The sequence below is a fragment of the Myotis davidii genome, unplaced genomic scaffold (assembly GCF_000327345.1).
Source record: "Myotis davidii unplaced genomic scaffold, ASM32734v1 scaffold959, whole genome shotgun sequence".
NCBI lineage: Eukaryota > Metazoa > Chordata > Mammalia > Chiroptera > Vespertilionidae > Myotis > Myotis davidii.
Window position 1 is genome coordinate 307477 of NW_006290310.1, and position 23371 is coordinate 330847.

Sequence of the window (23371 nt, forward strand, 5' to 3'; positions counted from 1 at the left end):
AAAAAAAGAAAGGCAGGGGAGGAGCAGGCAAAGGAAAAGCAGGCAGGAGAAAAGAAGCAGGTCCCTCAGAAGGAAGCTCAGCCCCCTATTCTACAGGACTCTCCCCACCGCCCCAGGAAGTCCAGCCAGTTTTACCACCTCCATATGTGCCACAAGCAGCACCAAGTGCTCCCCCTGTTAGCCTGGAAGGTCCGGAAAGTCTGGAAACACTGCCCTCGTTCGTCTCTCCTCAACCAGGCTCTCCAGAGACAGTTGGGTGGCGCTTGCGTTCAGCCAACCAAGGGCCCAAACCACAACCAGCATGTCAGATGCCTCTCAGGGAGATTTGGGTGACCAAGTGCTTGGCGAAGATGGGACCTTACAGGAAGGAAGGCCGGTCTATTATTATCAGCCCTTTACCACAAGTGACATTCTGAATTGGAAGCAACACACCCCAGCTTATTCTGAAAAACCTCAGGCCATGGTAGATCTCCTAGAAATGATTTTCCAGACCCAGAAGCCCACCTCGGTGGACTGCAAGCGGCTCCTTTTTGCATTCTTTAAACTGAGGAGTGAATGAGAGTAATGACAGAGGCTCGGAAGTGGCTCCAGACCCAGGCCCCAGCAGGGACATTAGATACAAACAGATGGGCAAGGGAGGTCCTCCCAGATGAGGAACCTGATTGGTCCCTGAACTCAAAGACGGGAAGACCAGGCTAGAAAGATATCGGCTGGCTTTCCTCCAGGGGGTCGGGGCCAGAGCCAAGAAGCTCACCAACATGGCTAAAATTTCTGAGATTTTCCAGAAGCCTGATGAAAGTCCAGGAGCTTTCTATGAGAGACTGTATGAGGCATACCGGATCTACACCCCCTTTAACCTTGAGGCCCTGGACACTCAAACCATGGCAATTCAGCCTGAAATCAGGAGAAAATTACAGAAGCTAGAAGGGTTTGCAGAAAAAAAAAATGCTACTGAGTTGATAGAGCTAGCAAACAAGGTTTTCATCAACTGAGACAAGGCCCATAAAAAAGGAGGAAGAAAAGAAAATACAAAGAAGGGCCAATGTAATAGCAGCAGCTTTTAGAGGTCAGGACCCCAGACAGCCCAGGAATACAGGTCCACTTAGACCGGCTGCTTCAGTGGGGACTCCTTAAAAGATGCCAGTCACCTTAGAACACTCCCCTCTTGCCTGTCAAAAAGCCTTGGACTAATGACTACCACCCGGTGCAGGACCTGCAGGCTGTTGATGAGGCTGTTATAACCTTGCATTCGGTGCTGCCAAACCCCTACACATTTCTAGGACTCATTCCATTAGAGGTGGAATGGTTTACATGCCTAGATCTGAAAGATGCCTTTTTCTTCCTCCAGTTAGCCCCCTTCAGTCAGCCTCTTTTTGCTTTTGAGAGGGAAAACCCAACTACAGGGGCCAAGGAGCAGTTCACCTGGACCAGACTGCCACAGGGATTCAACAACTCCCCTACTCTCTTTAGTGGACACTAGCATCTGATCTAAGTTCCCAGGACAGGACTTAGGGTGCGTTCTACTTCAATATGTAGATGACCTCCTACTAGCCAGTTCCACATGAGCTCAGTGCTGGGAGGGGACCTGAGCCCTCCTGAGACAGTCAACTGAACAGGTTACAGAGTGTCCAAGAAAAAGGCACAGATTTGTCAGAAAGAAGTCAAGTATCTAGGCTTCCAGATCGCCCAAGGGAAACGAAGGCTAGGGATTGAAAGAAAGCAGGCAGTATGCGCCATCCCAGTCCCTAGCACCCAGTGGCAGATTTGGGAATTCCTGGGAGCAGCAGGGTTCTGTCGAATTTGGATCCCAGGGTTTTCAGACCTGGCCAAGCCTCTCTATGAAGCATTGAAAGGGGAAGAGAAGGCACCCATCGACTGGGGTCCCAAACAGGAGAAAGCCTTTGTCACCATAAAGACAAAGCTCACTGAGGCCCTGGCACTAGGGCTACCAGATGTGATGTGGGACTTTAACCTCTTTGTGCATGAGAACAGTGGGGTAGCCCTAGGAGTTCTAACCCAGGAGTTTGGACCCTGGCAAAGACCAGTAGCCTATCTCTCCAAGCGAATTGAACCAGTTGCCTCTGGGTGACCTCCGTGCCTCAGGGCCCTTGCAGCCACAGCATTATTAGTCAGAGAACAGATAAGCTTACCTTAGGACAAAACTTAAATGTAAAAATACCTCATTCTGTTATTACTTTAATGGAAGCTAGGGGGCAGCACTGGCTAATTCATGCTCAGATGACCCAGTACCAAAGGCTCTTATGTGAAAACCGAAGGGTACAGCTAGAAGCAGTGAGAACTCTTAATCCTGCCGCCTTCTTACCCACTGCTGAAGGGGCCTCTGAGCGTGATTGCCTGGAAGTCCTAGAGGAGGTTTATTCGAGTCGGCCAGATCTAACGGATAAGCCCCTACAAAATCCAGAGTTGTTATTGCTCATAGATGGCAGCAGCTTCTTAGGTAAAGGAAAAAGACAAGCCGGGTATGCAGTGGTATCAAACTTTGAGACAATTGAGGCACAGGCCCTGCCTGAGAACTCAGTAAGGATAAGTGTGCCAACATCTACACTGACTCGCGCTATGCCTTTGCTACCCTGCATATTCATGGGCTATATACAAGGAAAGGGGGCTCCTAACAGCCAGAGGAAAAGGAATGAAAAATCAAAATGAGATTTTAAAGTTACTAGAAGCAGTTTGGGAGCCCAAGGAAATAGCCATCATCCATTGCAAAGGTCACCAGAAAGGGAAAGACTCAGTGTCAGAAGGAAACCAACATACTGACGCCACAGCCAAGCAGGCTGCTAAAGAGCAAGCAGCTCCAGCATGGATCATCCCGAATTACCTGAACCTCCAAAATACACTCCTCTGGAAGAGGAATGGGCTCAGCAAGAAGGGAACAAGAGAACAAAGGAAAGTTGGTGGTTACTCCAAGACCATAGGGTCTATGTCCCAGAACAGTTAGCCAAGAAAGTAGTCCTCCAGCAGCATGAACTTACTCATTTAGGGAAAACTGCCCTAGAAGCTTTATTAGGCAGATACTACCTGATTGCCTGTATTCCTTCCTTGTGTGCCTCAGTCTCTCAGTGTTGCCTCCTCTGTGCTCAGAACAACACCAAACAGGGTCCTGTAGGACCAATACAAGTTCAGCGCTGTGGGAAAGCTCCCTTTGAGGACTTAGAAATAGACTTTACAGAAGTAGGGCCTAACAGAGGAAATAAATACCTACTAATCTTTATTTGCACCTTCTCCGGATAGGTTGATGCATTTCCCACTTGCATGGAAAAGGCAAGGGAAGTCACAAAGGCATTATTAAAGGACATAATTCTGCATTATGGAATGCCTCTAACCATAGGGTCTGATAATGGCCCAGCCTTTGTAGCAGAAATAGTACAACAGGTAGCCAAGATTTTAGGAATTAAATGGAATCTACATACAGCTTACAGGCCTCAGAATTCATGGAAAATGGAGCGCATGAACCAGACTCTCAAGCAAGGCATAGCTAAGCTATGCCAAGAGACAACCCTAACCTGGACAGATATCTTGCCTCTTATACTCCTGTGGGTATACTCCTGTGAGGGCCAAGGTAGGTTTCTCTCCCTTTGAAATTCTATATGGCCTGCTCACCCCAAACTGCCCCCCTGCTGTCCTGCTCACCCTCAACTTTCCCCAACACCGGCCAATTACCCACAACAGCCCTCCCCTCCTGGCCTGATTGCCCCTAGCCCCATTCCTGGGTTGCTCCCAGGACACCAAGCCTTCCCGCTCACTCTCTGGCTTGCTCCATGGCTCTGGCCGGAGCCACCATCTTTGTTGCATCAATTTGCATATTCCCACCTTATTGGCTGTGGGTGCCGTCATCTTTATTGTAAAGTGATGGTTACTTTGCATAGTACTCTTTTATTAGATAGGACTAGAGGCCCTCTGTAGGAAATTCGTGCATGGGGGGAGGGTGTCCCTCAGCCCAGCCTACACCCTAAGCCAGGACCCCTTAGGGGATGTCCGACTGCTGTCCCTGTGTGATTGGGCCTAAACCGGCAGTCAGACACCTCTCTCGCAATCTGGGACCACTGGCTCCTAACCGCTCACCTTACTGCCTACCTGATCACCCCTAACCACTCTGCCTGCCTGCCTGCTGGCCTGATCACCCCTAGCCACCTCTGCCTTGGCCCCGTGGCTTTGTTCAGAAGGATGTCCGGAGGACATCTGGTCTATCTGGTCTAATTAGCATATTACCCTTTTATTAGTATAGATGCTTTGCAGATCTTGCTCTTTTTTAAAAAAATAAAATTGAAGAATTATGGAAACTTTGTGTTAAGGATGTCTTTTGGTAGCATTTTTCTAACAGCATTTGCTCACTTTTTATCTCCATGCCACATTTTGGTTATTGCTAAAATATTTCAAATTATTTTATTGGTGTGATCACATCAAATAATATGAATGTTATCTTCTCAACACAGAGAAGTTAGTAAAACAAATTATAATAATCAAAAATTTGGGGAAATTATAAAATCTATAACAAAGACAAATTTTTTGTTTCACTGGCATAATTGGACACATTTAACTATATTTATTTTTTATATTTAAAATAATCCACTATTTGATATCTGAGTCATACATCTCTTTGCCAATAGTTTACCATTATTTCTGATGCTGCGTCACTCGCTTCTATCTTATTTTGAAATAAATAAATTATCTTCACTGCTATCCAATTGATTCTTGCTCAAAATACTTTAATTCAGAGTCCATAATTATTTTATAAAATTTTCACAGCATCAAATCAGGATATTGTGTCTAATGGATTTTAAGATATAGGCAAAGCAAAATGAACTGGAGTGAATTAATACCTGAGCATGTGAAAAAACATTTATCATTACAAAGGAAAAATCATTTTAAGTGTGTCTAAATAATATTTTTGGCAATTTTTCAGTAACTATGATGTTTTACTGACTTATTATATTTTTGAATTTGAAGCAAATAGAATACCTGAGCATAAATTATAACCTCTGAAAATGAAATTATGAAAAAAAAAAGTTTTCATATCTTTGCAAATTATTGCATAACATTTGCATTGCTTTAGTAAAAACCCTTTGTACAGTTGGGGAGAAGATTAGGCAAAATAGAAAAAATAAATATCAGTTAGCTTGATAATAATCCTTTGTTTTATTTTCATAAACTACTCAGTAAAATAAATAATCTATGTGTTATATACTGCTAACGTGGTGATTGCAGTGGAAAATTAAAAATTCTTTTAAAAATTAGTTTAATAAAACTCAGCTCTTTGCTATTTCATTCACTTAGCATTGGAGTTGAATCATCTTTCCTTATTATTGTGTAAATAGAGCACAATTAACAATCTGCACCCAATTCCTCAGCTTGCTCCTCTCACATTTATCAATACCAAGTCTTGATTTTGGAAAACGTATCACCTCTATAAATTAAATATTGTTATTTATTTATCACAGAGTATCATATATATGTTCCATGGTACAAGGATGCATTTTTACAGTGTTTACTACTTTCAAAAATGACAGAAAAATAAAATCTAAAATAATCTACAAATTGACAGCAGAGGGCACCCATTTCCTGCTATGAAGAAAAGCTGAAATAGTCGTACATACATTTTTCCATTATTGTGTACTGTTTGTCAGTTTTCTTAGAAAATGTACTTTGCCCATCAAAAGCAGAAATTGAACTGAGAAATATTTGAAGTGGAATCAGTTATGAAAGAAAATTAGAGAAAATAGATGTAGAATAATCTGTCTTCCTATCTGTATCTCTCTCAATCTATCATCTACAAGTTATCTGCCAATCATTTTGTATCTATATGTATAACTATGTACTTTTAACCAGTTACTTATGTTTATCACAATTAATATTTATCTTCTGTGTATAATTATTGTTAACAGTCTTTGTAATTATTTAACATAACTGAAATAAATGACTTTTTTAATTTTAAAAATTACACTTATCTATTGAACACAGATAAAGCTGTGTGTGTATGTCCATGCATGTGTATGAGAGAGAAGGGCAGAGAGAATTTTGAAGATGTAAATAACTTTTGATGTAAAGGATATTATTGGACTTTTCTTAAAACATACTTAAAAGAGAAGAATAGAACCTTACATGAAAATTATTTTTCAACAAACTACTAAAATCAAGATTTTGAATTTAATATAAAGTTTGATAAGGATTTGCACATTTATTTTAGCTTTAAATAACTGCTTTTGGTCAATGTTATATATATTTTTTCATCTAATAAAGAACTGGAGTGAATATTATTGATCTGTCAATCATAAGGCTTATATCATGTGAGGCTTATATCATTTCAGTCTCTTTGGATTTTGGATTTTGCTGTTATCTTTTTGTAATGAAACTGTGCTTTAATTGGTGAGTGCAGAGAATATTATTTTAATAAATACTTAATGAAAAAATATGTTTATCTATTTATATGATTTGAGAGTGATATATATTCATCAGAAGATACGGGTATTTAATATTCTTTGGTTACAACAGATCTCATGGAAAAATAAATGAATATATAAGTTTTAACCTTCACACTTCAGCAGTTTTAGCAATAATGAGTAAGCCATCCTTTAATACTTCTGTATCATGTTGATTTTTCAATAAAGAAAATAAGTTCACCATTAGGGATAGACATAGATAATATATAATCGGAAATATGTTGGAGAGGGTTTTCCCTTAAAGTTTAACATTTAAATTAAAAGTGTTATAGATAATATATTTAATCTAGAACGTTTTGATTTCTAAGGAATTAAATAACTATAGACATCTACAGAACAACAAAGATTGGCTTTAATTGAACATTTATTTAAGACATTTTTTTTTAATTTGAAATTAATCTTTTAATTTAATTCTATGGGGAACACAGAGAAGCAAAATATATACAAAGTTAAGTATTAATCAATAGTTAAATATTTTATAATATTGTGTACTAAAATTTTCTTTTGTTCATTTCCACTGATTTTTTGTTACATTGAGTATTTCAACATTTAAAAATCACTTATGACTAATGTGTGTCATATTTCTCAATTGTTATTATGGTAATAGGATTTATGGTTTTTCTTTACTTAAAATATTAATGATTCAGTGACTTTGTCAGTATTAAATATATAATTTTTGATGCAAACATCTGAAACATTCAAAAAATTTAATTATATAGATAATTCATTCTTTCTACAATGCTAAAAATGTTGCTGATTATTCAATCAAAACATTTGTGGAAATACTTTTTTTAGAAAAATAAGTGAAAGATTTACTATTTTGATTTTTTCCTGTTATAAATAGAGATGTGTTAATAAAAATCAAAGAAAATAATTTATATTGGTGATGAAATATCTAGTTATTTTTAAAATGTTGGTAACAGCACTTAAGGTATAGCTCACATTGCTGCTGTCAGAGGTATATTTTATTATTTAATGATAAATAAGAAGTTAACACATTCTGAATAAAAATTAATAAATTATGTACTGTAGTTCTGCACACAAAATCCTTTTTACCTATGAAACTTAACCTAAAATATCTGATAAATGTATTCTTATTTCTCATAATAAACAATGGAAAGAATTAAGATATCAACCTAAGTTTTCTGAAAATTTAGTTTTGAACTTTAGTCATTATACAGAAAAATTATTTTCTGTACATTAGAATTAAGACATACATTAAGACATGTATTTAAGTAGAATGTGGGTTTAATTTAGTAAGTAAAAAAGACAACCACAACTATGATTTTTTCTTCAACAATTTTAAACATTTTGGGTTTCATAATTGACAAGTCTTATTTCTGTATATTTCACTGCATATTTTCTGCAGAGCTCTATGTTTCTAAATACCTTTCATTATGATTATCATTTATCCCCATGTTTCCAGAACTATTATTTTAAACATATTATATTCAAATTCCCTGACCAGTGTCATAGGCTTAGCATGAAAGTGTATTTAAGAGTCAGAATAATGTTGATAAAGTAGTGATATTATTTTTTTGTTGTTGATAGATATTATCTTTTTCATTCCCTGATTTGTTTTTGTTTTACTCTTTTCTCTACATAAAAGAAAGTTGCTTTTAATCATAGAGGTTTTGACAATGGTTTACAATTCAAAATGATTCGATTTAAATTGTCAGTAGTCTTACCAATCAATGCAGATGGGACACAATTGATCCGGTTATTGCAATCAGTAGAGATTTTGAACAAAGCATCAGCTGTGCCACAATCTATTTGGCCCAAGAAACTGCATTTTTTTCTAGGTCCTACCTTTTAGAAGGAGAGGTGTTGGATTGAATACAAATTCACAAAAAAGTCATTTAATCAATAGAGCAGAAGGCAATGAATGACAAGTAAACCTATGGGGACAGAGCAAGCCAACTGCTCTTTATGGTAGGAAACATGGGACAAAAAATTGAAAGGTTGTAATAAAAACAATTCTGTGTTTGAATAAAATTACTTAGTTAATTAGAAAAAAGATTACAAAGCCCATAAAAAGATAGTACATGGTAAGAACTAACAATGCGAAATGTCTGAAGAATAGGTGTAGATTTTTAGTTCCATGTTTAGCTCTGTGTCTTATCACCCTTTTTCTCTTCCAGGTTTCTCTGTTTCTGTTAAGAGCTCAATCACAGGATGAAAACTTGAATCACATTCAATTTATTCTTTCTTTTGCCTCTCCTATTCAATTAATCTGTCATCAGATACTCATCTACTACATTTACCACTACCCCTTAAAATACATTATATTAAGAACTTTTCGCACAGTATCTCATTTCATTCTTCAAAGTCTATGAGATAATTCTTGGTCTCAGATGAGAAAAATAAAAGGTAAAGGTCACACAGAGAATAAATAAAAAGCAAGGCCCTGAATGCCAGCCAACATGCTTCTGGGATGGTGTTAAGTATTATGTGATGCCATACTCAAGGGATTCTATCAGAACACTTCTCTTCCATCTATCAATGCTTCTCCATTCTTTTTTCCATTTTAAAATTATTTCTCTATCTCTAGTTTTATTCTTGTAATCCATCTTAGTAAATGCTGTTGGAATAACCTTTCTATATCTTATTTCTGTAAAAAAAAACACAAAACAACTTTAAGAATTGGCCTTCCATATTGAGTGAAGTGCAAATGTGTTTCAGGAGCCACATTTAATCAGTTCTTTCCTGCCATAACACTATATATCCTGAGACTACATAAACAAAGCTGAACCAGTCACCTTTCCCCAAATTTGACCTATTTTTTTCTCACCCTCATAGTGAAACCAAAATGAGGTGTCCAGTTCCGAGTTCATTGTCTCACAAAATCCAAGGTTAGTGGAAGAAAAGTTTATTGAGAAAAGCCAGTCCTGGGACAGATGTAGCTGGGGCTCCAAAAGCAGCCCAGTTCCATGTTGCAGCCAGTGTAGTTTAGCATCCAAGCTAATTAAATCCATTAGTCCATGTGTGGAGGCCCACATGGCCATAAGACACATGGGCACAGGGGAGCACGTCTCCTGCCATAGGAGCCCAGAGCTTGGGTGTGTGTGTGTGTGTGTGTGTGTGTATGAGAGAGAGAGAGAGAGAGAGAGAGAGAGAGAGAGAGAGAGAGAGAGAGAGAGAGAGAGAGAGAGAGAGAGAGAGAGAGAGAGAGAGAGAGAGAGAGAGAGAGAGAGAGAGATTCTTTGTCTAGGGGTAGATACATGCTTGCTAGCTTATGATTGGTTCTTTCAAAGAATTCTGCCTTAGTAACATCCTTGGGATTGGTTATACCTCACTGCCTTGTAATTGGTTATCTTCAAGCTGCCTGTCTTAGCAACATCCATACATTTTAAAGCTCATGTCTCCTTAATGTCCCTTCTTCCCCCTACCCCCACCAGCTGGGTCGTCTTAGTGACTCCCCTCAGGTGGGTTCAGTTCTAGGCCATTTTGTCTGTCTCTGTGATTTTTCTCAGGACATAGTCAGCAAGCTGTATCCTGTTCATGTCTGTAAGGTCCTGTTATTCTAGGACTTCTCCTCTTTCCTCCCTCTCCCAAGGTCCTGTCCCTGACTGCCTAGCACTTCTGTCTCCTCATTAGCTTTGTTTAATCTATTGCTTTTTTCTGGAAGATTTCTCTTATTTACTTTGGTTTGTAAGAATACAGTTTATCCTCTAAGCCCCACTTCAAATGCTGTCTCATCTATAAAACATACCAAAAAATCTCCCAGAGGTATATGCCTTTCATGTTTATAAATACCGTGTATATGTTACATATATGTATGTATAATCTGTATTATGTATCTTCCATATTTCAACTAATATAAAATAACTATATTTTCTAAGGTTTTGATCATTATACTCATCATAAATGCATATCTATTATAAGAATAATTATTCAGTGGACATAAAAACATAATTTTTATAAAACTCAAATTCATCTTCTCAGCACAAGTAATATTTCCTTACTTATAATATAACTTTTCTATGAGCAGATGTCATATTATCATTTTTGTATTTCTAGCACCTAGCATAGATGAACGATGGATGAAAAATATTAAGCATTTTAAATATTTTCTATTACTGTATTATATTTTTTACTAAGTAATAGAATTATGGCTTAATCAACTCCAGTATCCACAGCATCAAATGCAATATCAAAATAATAGTTTATTCTTTATTAGTTTTTACTTGCTTATAAGTAATGATAGCTAAAAAAATTAAAACTATTGATAATCACAGAAAAAATAAATAAAATTTCCTTCAGTTAAAAATCAGTTTTTATTATTAGAAGATAAATATTATCAGAGTGATTGATATTTCAGAATTAATATCTAAACTACTTTTTCTCTTGTAAGATGCTTAACTATATATATTTCTGAAGTAGGTTTAAGTTCTAGCAAATACTTTTGTAATTTTTTTTTAATTAAGAATTCTTTATCAATGTTGATACAGGGTTTTTAGACTAGAACACGCAGTGATCCCCTGGGCAGGATTGCTTCCCCAGATTCTTTGTCCATCAGAGTCAAAGAATGAATCCACGGACAGAGGGTAGTATAGCAAAGGTGGAGATTTATTGAAGAACAAGTACAAACTCCTCCATGGGGAGAGGGAGAGTTCACAGAATGGACTCCCACGTGGAGAGGGGAAAGGGGACACTGAGTTTCTTTTTCCCGGTTTATAAAGGCTGCAGTTTTTGAGCCTTGATATTCCTTCTGATTGGTCAATATTCCCTTTGATTTGGTCACTATACCAACTCCTGAGCTCAAAGGTCAAACTTTACATGGGACATGTGAGGCCTTCCTTTCTTTTTTTTTTTTTTTTTTTTTTTTGTAAATATAGACCTTTGATTACTCCTAGTTCCCTTATCTTATCGAAATGTAACTTCTGCTTCTCCTAACTCCCTTGTCATATAGAAATGTAACTTTTTGCAGCTCTGTAGCCTGTGCTTTTTCTATGGACCCTTTTAATTTTTAATAATTCCCTAAACCTGCCTATTTCACCCCTAAAAATTCCTATTTCAATATGATATAGACACTGGAGAGAAAATGTATCTCTCTAATCCGGCATTGAATAAGTGAACCAAAAGAAAAATTCCCTATCATTTATATTTCAAACCAGGTGTTATATAAGAAGAAGGTTTCTATTTTAAAAATGCTTAATATAAACAAGTTTAAAGTAGTTTGACTCAACTTTTATGATTATCAAATAATAGTATCAAAATATTGACATTTTTTTAAATAGCTCTCTTTTGTAGGAAAAATTGTTTACTGTCTTCTCTTAAGTCTTGATGTTTTAGACAGTTTGGTCAAAATAATTTCATAAATTATCATTATGATAGTAAGTTTTTTCTCTATAAGCTTATACATATTATAAACTTTAAAAATAATTAGGCAGTGTCAAAATTTCACTTCTTTTGGGGTATAGGAAATGGACTTTCACATGAATAATGCCATAATTTGAATAAGTGGGCAAGACATTTGAATTAAAAAAGAGTACATATTAAAATACCAAATAACCAATAACCACTGTTTAGTCGATGGGGAGAATTATCTTGGATTATTCAAGCAAGTTATTAAGGTAATAATAACAAGGCTTCTCATGAGACAGCAGAAGATCAGAGTGGATCATAGGAGATGTGACAACAGAAGTAAATGTTCTATGTGACAGGCTTTGAAGATGAAAAAAAATGAGCCACAGGCCAAGGAATATAGGTTAGAAAAAGCAAGGAAAAAGATTCCCTCTGGAGTCTTGAGATGGAATCAGCCCAGCTGAGCCCTTGACTTTGCTCAGTTAAACAGATTTCAGATTCAGATGTCTGGCCTCTAGAGATATAAGAGAATAAATTTGTGTGGTTTTAATCCACTAATTTTATGACTATTTCTTACAGCAGCAATGAGAAACTAATATATCCTCTGACTGAGACTGAAGTCTTTTGAATTTGTAAGACACATCTTCTATAAGATAGTTCTTAAATTTGGGGGAATCAGTGATCCCCTGATCAATTTGATAAGACTAATTGACATTCTAAGAAAATTCTGAACATGTAGATAACCACAAATGTTTGCATTCAATTTCATAGGTTAACATACCCCCAATGTTACCCATTTGGGGACTTCTTAGAGTTCAATGGATTTCAGATGCTATGTCTATATTTGGGTTGGTTACCATTATCCAGTGAATCATGGAATATATTTCTCTATTTCTCTATCAATAAATATTGATATTGCCTATCTGATTTTCTATCTTTTGCCTCTAGATAAAAAAACAAAAACATGAAAATATGGGATTGGTCTTTTTTGTCTAGTAGTCAATATGTAGCCTCCAACCCATAGATATTTAATAATTCTTTGGTGAAATCTTAAGTTAATGAGAAAAAATGGAGATGTTTTGGACTTCTCTGTGTATGCTTTAAGGATCCCTACAAATTTATTAAGAAGGGATTGAGCTAAGCTGCTTAGTATATTAGGAAGATAACTTTGACAGCAGTGTAAAGTGGAAAACAAATTAAAAGCACAATGAAAGAAAGTCATGTAGTAAAATTTTATGTGAAAATAAATTTAAAACTGTTAGGATTTTAAGCAATGCAAATTTAATTAGTTGTTTATCATAGCTTGTTTTTGTTTTTTTGTTTTTTTCCTTCTCGACAAACAGCCTCAGAGTGAAGTTCCCCAGACAAAAATTTGATCTGGGAAGATTTTAAAAGAGTTTTTAAATAGATATATTTTCAACAAAGTCCCCAAGTCTTCATTTTAAAAACTTACCAGAGTTGTTTTTTTTTGTTTTGTTATTTTTTTGCCAGCAGATTTGAGAAGCGATGTTTTAATGCTCATTTCCCTTCTCTTTCAACACCTTTGGAATCATTAGGGACCAAAGAAACAACAATACAAGTAATCATAATATATTTCTTCCAAATTTATCAGAGCCTAAGACTTACCTGGGAAAATTTTTCCAAATATAGGGGCAAAATCCCACCTTGAAATATTTCCGTGCAGTACACCTAAAGTAGCACCCATAAATAAGAAATTTTAGTATAAATCTTAGGAATTTATCATGGCCCAGAAACTTGGGGAATCCTACGCTAACTAGCATTTTTTAAAATGATATAGTTGGTGTATATAACTACATTCCTCACTCTGACTTGCCATTGGTAATATGCATGATAAGGCATGTCTTTGTTCAGTTTTAAGACCATAGAGGCTAAACATTTTCAACTACGCCATCATTTCTTTCTTTTTTTTTTTAAATATATTTTATTGATTTTTTACAGAGAGGAAGGGAGAGAGATAGAGAGTTAGAAACATCGATGATCAGCTGCCTCCTGCACACCTCCCACTGGGGACGTGCCCGCAACCAAGGTACATGCGCCTGACCGGAATCGAACCTGGGACCCTTGAGTCCACAGGCCAATGCTCCATCCAGTGAGCCAAACCAGCCAGGGCCCATCATTTCTAAGTAACAAAATATTTAATTTTCTACTAAACAGTAATTGAATGTGAACCTTTTTACTGTTGTGTACACATACATCCACACCTGCACACACGTATGTTGTTTTTAAATCAAGGCTTTATTCTTTCTTCCAATGAAATATTTAAAAAGAAAATCCCCGGCATCTCTCAACTTAGTATGAAAAAGTTCCAGATTCTATTTAAAATAAATGGAAATTACTATATAAAATACAAAGTAGGCAGCACCTGAAAACTTTTAGCATTCAGTAAGTGTTAGCAATTGACCATTAACGAAGTGCCTTGCACATAAAATTACAGTTAAATGAAAAAAGAGTTAATGTTAATTTGAAATACTACTCAGCTCTTTTCTTCTGGTTAACCTCCTTCTAGATCTTTTTTTCTTACCTTTTAGCAAATTAACTTGAAGATTGGCATTGTTTCATATCAGCGCAGTATAGCTTCATATGGTAATAGCCAGAGAATGTTATGCCTATTTGTCTGTATTGCAGTAAGCTGGATGTCTATGTAGATTTGGCAGAAATAAAATTTAAAAAAATGAAAAAACCTGGCAATTATTGGGTGAAACCAGGTAACTATTCTTTCATTCAAGTGAAATTAAGCTTTCCAGCCGTGTGTGTTTGAGGGAGAGAGAGAGTATATATCTAGCACTCATGTCTCCAAACTTATTTACGTATACACTTTATATTTATATAATCATTAATCTACTGCATATACAATTATATACTTATTTGACAGACTATATTTAGGTTATTTGAAAGGTATAATCTTATATTCCTCTTATCCTACTGTATTTATAGTTTTGTTATTAAAATTTGACCTCAATATATTTTCTTTTATGCCTTTGTTATGTTAATTAATAATTTTTAAATTTTGTATACTCCTATATACATCTTATTCCAGTAATGTGAGAAAATTTTAAATGTAAGATATCATGTATTTCAATTTCTAGTAGTTAATACAAACCCTGGGTATGAGAGGAGCTTTAAAAAATGTTTCAGAATATATAAATTAATTCGTGATTGCTATTCTTTACTTTCAGCATATTCGGTACATTTAGCAGCTCTGTAGGTTTTAAAACTTTATCTCCTCAGTACCCAATGTTGTGAAATAGTCATTGACTGTATGCTCTCACAGAACTAATTTCCTGATATTTTACACTTTTATCTTTTTTCCTCTTTGTTGAAATGGACAGTCTTTGGAAATGACACTATTAAATATATGATGCACAAATAATGAAATCACTGGAGTATAGTGAAGTATTCTAACTAGGCACTTTATGCTGTAAAGAATGGATAGTTGCTAAGGTAACTTCTATTGCCGTGAGTTTATTAGGACCGTTAAAAAAAAGAGAGAGAGAGAGAGAGTGAAAACTATCTGCATTGCCTCCGAGGGAAGCAGAGGGCAGAGGTTGTTCTGATGGAACAGTAGTGGACGTCATATTCTAGAAGCTCGGCTGCCCTACTGCAACAAGGAACTACTTCCCTCTTTGCTACAGTGCCCCTTCTTGAGATGTCTAAGCTACATGTAACTTTGCCTTACTGCTCTGTGTGTCTTCTCTTTTCTCCCCTAGGCTGCTGCTTACTTCTGCATTCTTGTATCTTGAGCTTTTATCTTGTGCATTATGCTCTTTCATACAACTGTGCCATGAGAGAGTGACAAGTAGGCACCACCTCCATCACAGGAAGCTACTCCTGTACCATGTGCCCTACAGTAAGAAGCCTGGTCAGGGCAGTGGCAGCTTGATGTTGAAAACACAGGAGACTGCGTGAGCAATCCCTCAGTCAGGCTGTGAGCATGACCAGAGCTTGCATTTCTTCAGACAGATAAACATAACTAGGAAACATGCTGCGCAGCTCTCTGGAGCATTCAGCATAAGCGCTCTCTGCATTTTTCCTGTAAAAGAATGCCAGGAGATAAATTAATTGAAGTACTTTTTTTTTTTTACAAAAGCAATAATGCAGAAATCACATCTGCATGCATACTACATAGAATGACATTAAATGGAAAGAAAGGCCTTATCATATTGGTGATCAAGTATGATGATTAGAACTAGCCATGTGATATCTACTTTCATAATTTAATAACATACAGGAAATCCTGCTAAACTTCTCTGAAAATAAAATTTTGATTAGTTATTTGGAAAATGCTATTTTAAATGCACAGTGTAATAAGTATCACATGATTTCACTCATATGTGGAATTTAATGAACAAAATAAGCTGATGAACAAAATAGACCCAGAGACAAGGAGCATGGGTGAGGAGTGATTAACTGGGGTGGAGGGGGTCAATGGGAAACAAATAAACAAACAAAGGGAACATCTGTAAAACTTTCACCAATAAAGAAAAAGAAAAAACAAAATAAATAAATAAATAAAAATGCACAGTGTAACATAAGGCGACTGTCCTACATGTGGCCCTCTGAGATATATATACAAGGAGGTCTGTGCAGTATTGACCTGCCAGAGACAAGCTAAATTGTTGGTGATTTCATTACTCCAGGGACTGCAAAGGTGACTTGTAGTTTGCCTCCAGTGACAGGTGCTATCCCTTTATTATAATTTGACCCTCCGGGTGCTAAAACATTCATGACTTTTCTATTAGCAAATCTGCATACTCCCCCATCATGTTTATTCATAATCCTGTGATGAGTTGCAGACAAGCTCACAGAGAACTTAAGGCTTTGGCATTTTATTCAGAAATTACTTCTCTCACCCACGAACACAAAAGGCTAGGCTGATTTGCATTTATAGTAGAAAATTCATTAAATATCTGCATGTTAGTATTTTGGATCTTTTGAAATGAGATACATTGTTATTTGTTGCAATTATTAATGGAATTTTTAACAATTAATGCTTAGAAAATATGAAAAGCATGTGTTAGAGTGTTTTTAAAATGTATGCACACAAGAGGGCATCATAGGTTTTATTCAAAGCAGTTTTGTTTGTTTTTTACAAAATTCATTTTAAAATGAGTTTTATTTTTTTAAACTTTTTTTTTATATTTATTACTCCTCTTTTGCTTTGGTACTTATGATATTCTACTCAACCATGGATATTGAACAAACAGGAATATTAAAATTAAAAGAGAAAATTAAATCAAGCCAGCCATTTTAATGATTTTCTTACTAGCATCTTAGATTTTTTCATGTGTTTGACCTTTTTTCTCCTACCTCAGGACAATCTCTAATATATGTATTTTTCTATGTCCTTTTTCAAAATAATTTATAAATTGTTCCCTTGCTATCCTTGATTTTTCTTAAACCTCCTTTGTACTCTAGCTATTCAGGGAAAATCCCCCTCCTTGTAAACAAGCTCCATTTGATTGATTCATTCAAAAAACCTTTATTTAATGTCAAAGGTAGAGGACTCAGATGCAGATCTCCCGGAGCTCACTTTGTTGTAGGGAGACAATGGGAATACATGTGAGCATGGTTTGATGTGGCAAGCACAGCGATCCAAAGTGCTGCCTGCACTCCTAGCTATGTCCCTACTACCTCAGGAGAGTGGGGTGATACGGACAAATCGTTAAAGCTGAGCAAAAATGTAAAGAACAGTTAAAAAGTTAATCAGACACTACGATTAGACTTCCTATTTTTATAATTATTTTGAAATAAAATAAGGAGTTGTTCATATGTAAGAATAGATCATTGGGATAAAGGAAAGTTTCTCTGCTTTATGTGGATTTTGTGAAAATGGTGCAAAAATACGTATAATCAAATAAAAGGCTATAAAAACTTCTGAAACAATACAATTTTATTAGATTTTTAAAATGATTCTACAAGATGTGATTGTAGCTTTTAAGCATTAAACCCCTAGGTGATTATATCTTCAGCATGAAATATAATAGTATTTATGGCAATAGCAAAAAGGGCTAAGGGCTAATGCGAGTGGAAGCACAGCTATATAAGAATAACATAATCTTAGAAGAAAGTTCCAGTAGCCCAATAAGTTATAATAAGCTTTTGTCAAGGACAAGAAAAGTTTATTTTAAAAACTTACCTCAAAACAATTCACCTAGGAAATCTTTTTCAGTTGCCTTTTTAAATTGAATTTATTGGGATGACATTGGTTAATAAAACTATATAGGTTTCAGGTGTACAATTCTATAATATATCATTGGTACATTGTATTGTGTGTTAACCACCTAAAGTCAAGTCTCCTTCCATTATAATTTACACCCCCTCTGCCCTCTTTTAACTGTCCCAAACCACTTCCTGTGATAATCACCATAGTGTCAGTGCCGAAAAAAAATTTTTTTTCTTAATCCTTTCACCTTTTCACCCAGCTCCCAAATCCCTGCTCCATCTGACAGCTGTCAGTCTGTTCCCTATCTATGAGCCTGTTTCTATTTTGTTTGTTAGTTTATTTTGTTCATTAGTTTCCACATATGAGTGAGATCATGTGATACTTGTCATGCTCTGACTGGCTTATTTCACTTAGCATAATACTCTCCAGATCCCTCCATGCTCTCACAAAAGGGTCTTTCCTCTTATAGAATGGTATGACTTTTATAATCCTGCTCATATATTCTTATTTTTATACTAAATGATAAGCTACACGAAAGTACTAATTTATGAATATATCTCTCACAGTATTTAGGCTGATGCTTTTAACAAAATACCAGTTCAATAACTATGCATGATGCTTTACTTGCAAAGTACCTATAGACATTAATATGAGAATTAAACAAACTTCCATTTATTATTTATTTATTTTATTGTATAAAAGTATTACATATGTCTCCTTTTCCCCCAATTGATCCCCCCACTCCGTCACTCCCTCCCTCCAGGACAAGCCCCCACTGCCTCAGTGTACATGTCCATTGGATATGCTAATATGCATGCATACAAGACCTTTGGTCGATCTCTTACCCCACTTCCTCCCCTGTCTTTTCTCTGAGGGTGGACTGTCTATTCAGTGTTTCTTAATCTCTAGATCAATTTTTGTTCATCACTTTATGTTGATGATTATATCTCACATATCAGTGAGATCATTGATATTTATCTTTCTCTGACTGGCTTACTTTGCTTATCAAAATGCTTTCCAGGTTCATCCATGCTGTCGCAAATGGTAAAAGTTCCTTCATTTTTTATAGCAGCGTAGTATTCCATTGTGTAGATGTACCACTGTTTTTTAATCCCCTCAGCTGTTGATGGGCACTTAGGCTGTTTCCAAATCTTAGCTATTGTAAATTGTGCTGCTATGAATGGGTGAATATTTCCTTTCTGATTGTTGTTTCTATTTTCTTGGGATATATTCCCAGAAGTGGGCTTACTGGGTCAAATGGGCGTTCCATTTTTAATTTTTGAGGAAATGCCATACTGTTTTCCACAGTGGCTACACCAGTCTACATTGCAGTGGGCTTTCTTGTTGTTTTGTTTATGGTTTCATTTGCAATGCAGAAGCTTTTTATTTTTATGTAATCCCATTTGTTTATTTTCTCCTTAGTTTCCATTGCCCTAGGACTTGTATTGGTAAAGATATTGCTACAACATATGTCTGATATTTTGCTGCCTATGGAGTCTTCTAAGGTTTTTATGGTTTTTCCATCTTACATTAAGTCCTTTAACCATTTTGAGCTTATTTTAACAAACTTCCATTTAAAATAATAAATTTCTATGTGTTAGAAGCAGTATTTCTAATCCAAGTTTTGTTGTTAATTAGCTTTGTTACTTTAATTAAAAAAATTAATATTACTATGCCTCACTTCAATATTTTTTTCTGTAAAACAATGGAGTTGAAGTTTTTAATAGCATATTTGTTCAGTTAATGTGTCCCAGGCACTGGGATAGGGTATTTGTATACATAATCTAAATCATTCTTCATAACAACCCTTATGAGATGGTATGGCAATATTTATTTGCGTTTTTTTTCAGGAGCCCTTGAGTTACCTGAATTATAGTGTCAAGTAACTTGCTACACACCACAAAGCTCACTCTATAATGCTCTTCCACCTCTGAAATGCTATAGTGCTCTATCTATCTACCTTTTTAAGATTTAACATTTAACTAGCCTATAATTTAAAATAAGTTTTAATCATTTACACTTTAAGAGTTGAATAGAATAAATATTCATAAATAATCTGTACATTGGACTAGCAAGTGCCTTATCTTAAAGATTCTTTAACATTACCTTCAAGAGGTGAACAAGAGAATCTTCTTAGTGATTCATTTTATAAAATGTTAAATCATTGCCCTTCATGAAGAGGGAAAAAGGATGTATTTAAAAGCCATGAACACTATTCAAATTTATTGCCTCTTCCAGGTGTACATAATTGAGCTGCCTCAAGATCAATATGAAACTGCGTAGGATACAGAAAGTCAACAGCTACTTCCCAAGTCAGGTCTTCTAGTTTAGGTATCTGTAAGAGCAAAACCTCCAGCTGCTGCTTTGGAGCAAATCTAAATCTCCATAACAAATCATGGAGGTGAATTCCACAAAGCAGGAACTCCCTAAATATTTTACAAAGAAGTTTAGGGAGACCCTGTTGAGAAACTACCTTTACTTTGATATTTTGTGAACCATGGAATGACACTGAATGAGTCACTATTCATTTTATATACTCATTTAAAATAAGGTTTTGAAAACAAGGTCTTTGTGCAAGTTGTCATTCTAATGCTCCTAAAATATATATACATATACTTTAAACTATCTATATTTATAAAAGCCCAGAGACTGTTATGGTGGCATGACCAGGGCGACTGGTGGCTATAACACACACTTCAGGCAACCGGCCTGATCCGGGACCCAATCGCCCCCACCCCCGGCCAGTCCAGCCCCCCGATAGGCCCCCAACACCTTTCTTGTGAGCCTTTTTGTGAGCCCACAAATTAATAAATGCCCACTGATTTGATTAGTGAGTCAACATTCAGGTTTAGTCACCTACTGACTTAGTAAACCTGGCCAAAGGAAGGAGGAAAGGAGGAAGGGGCAGGGGAAGGAGATGGTAACCAACACAGCAGCACAAAGACAGGAGCCCTAAACATCCGAGTGAGTTTGCCAGGCCCAAATCAAAAGCACATGAATGAAAATCAAAGGGTCATAGGAAAACCCAGGTTCAGTCTCAGAAAGTAGAGATCACATTAAGAGAATCACACCAACCGAGTTGGGAGGGTCCGGCCAGCCAACTTCCCATGGCCCCTTTCCCTAGCTGGCCCTGCCCCCGATCGGCCCCTCCCACCCTGATTGGGGTCAGGCTGGCCGGCCAACCTGCAGAGCCTCTCCTACCCCTAGCCAGCCAGGCCCAATGGGTCCCCATCAGGGTGGGCCAGCCAGAACCCTACCCATGCACAAATTCGTGCACCAGGCCTCTGGTTATATAATAATAATTTAAAGGATTGCAATAATAAAAAAATTTCATAAAATAATTTACTTTTATATTGCTCTAGCACTGAAATTATGCATAATAATGTAACCTTTATTTTTTATATTTTTCCTAATATTTATATTTATTGTTTTAATCTTTATTTTTGAAAGTATTACATATGTCCCCTTTTTCAACTGTTGACTTCTGTCAGCCTGCCCTTATCCCCCACCCCAGGCCTTCCCCACCCTATTGTCTGTGTCCATGGGTTATGCATATATGCATAAAAGTTCTTTGGTTGATCTCTTCCCAACGACATGCCCAACCCTGCTATTCTTCTGCTGTTTGACCCTCTGTTCCATGCTTCTAAGTCTCTGGATTTAGTTTTGTTCATCAGTTTATGTTGTTGATTAGATTCCACATATGAGTGAGATCATGTGATATTTATCTTTCTCTGAATGGCTTATTTTGCTTAGCATAATGCTCTCCAGGTCCATCCATGCTGTTGCATATGGTAAGAGTTCTTTCTTTTTGACAGCTGCACAAGGGAAATTTTCAAAGATAGACCACATGTTGGGACACTGGGAATGTGTTGGTATTGCTGTCAATCTCTCCCTTGATATCTTTGAGGAGTTTTTTTTTTTTTTTAATGTATTTGGGTGCTCCTTTATTGGGTGCATATATGTGTACCAGAGGTATATCCTCTTGTTGAATTGCTCCCTTTAGTATTATGAAGTGGCTTTCCTTATCTCTTGTTATGCCTTCACTTTGAAGTCTAATTCATCAGATATAAGTATTGTTATCTGAGCTTTTTTTTTCATTTCCATTCATCTGAAATTTTTTCCCCATCCCTTCACTATCAGTCTGTGTGAGTCCTGTGTTCTAAGGTGGGTCTCTTGTAGACAACAGATATATGCTTTCTTATCCAGTCAACTAACCTATGCCTTTTGATTGGAGCATTTAATCCATTTACAAGTAAGGTTATTATTGATAGGTACTTGTTTTTTACCATTTTTATTCTTTCTGCCTGTGTTTCTTCTTCCCTTCCTGCTTCTTTTTTTAACAGAAGTCCCTTTAGATTTTTTTGCATTGCTGCTTTGGTGGTAATAAACTCCCTTAGTCCTTTTTTGTCTGTGAAGCTCCTGATTTCACCCTCAATTTTTAATAATATCCTTGTTGGGTATAGTATTCTTGGATGCAGTCCCTTGCTTTGCATCACTTTGTATATTTCATTCCATTCCCTTCTGGCCTGATGCATTTCTGTTGAGAAATCAGTTGATAGTCTCATGGGAGTTCCCTTATAGGTAATTTTCAGTGTCTCTCTGGCAGCCTTTAAGATTCTTACTTTTTCTTTGGTGTTTGCCAATTCAATTATGATGTGTCTTGGTGTTGGTCTTTTTGGTTTCATCTTATTTGGGACTCTGTGAGCTTCTTAGACTTGTGTGAGTTTTCTTGACCCAATATCAGGGAAGTTTTCTGTCATTATCTCTTCAAACAGATTTTCTATTTCTTGCTCAGTTTCCTCTCCTTCTGGCATCCCTATTATGTGGATGTTGTTTTGTTTCATGTTGTCTCAAAGCTCCCTTAGGCTCTCCTCCTGTTTGTTAAGTTTTTTTTCCCGTAGCTGCTCTGCTTGGGTGTTTTTTCCTACCTTGTCTTCTAGCTCACTGATGCGGTCCTTAGCTATCTCTAGCCTACTGCTGATGCTTTCTATTGTGTTCTCTTTTGGAGCTATGTCATTCTTCGTTTCTTCTTGGTTCTTACACATGTTGTTGAATTTGTCTTTCACCCTTTTCAGCGTCCTGATCATTGCTCTGAATTCTTTTTCTTTTTTTTTTTTAATTAAAAAATATGTAAAAGACAAGGAGCCCTGGCTGGATAACTCAGCTGGTTAGTACATCGTCTTGATTCACCTTTCACCAAGTTTGTGGGTTCGATCCCCAGTCAGGACACATACAAGAACCAACCAATGAATGCATAAATGAGACAATCACCTGCAACAATAATGGCATTTTTATTGTTGCAAGTTATATGCAAAAGACAAGGGAGCTATTCACAGAGGCATCTGCTTTTCTTATGCTCCTCATTTTCTGTCCATATCCCTGCTGTGGCCTCACCCTGCAGACACCCAGAAAGCAGGAGGGC

The 23371-nt window shown here is 36.4% G+C and overlaps 1 pseudogene; it reads left to right on the top strand.

The window, feature by feature from the left end:
- Positions 1–758: 758 nt before the first annotated feature.
- Positions 759–2667, top strand: LOC107183026 (annotated as a pseudogene).
- Positions 2668–23371: the final 20704 nt, after the last annotated feature.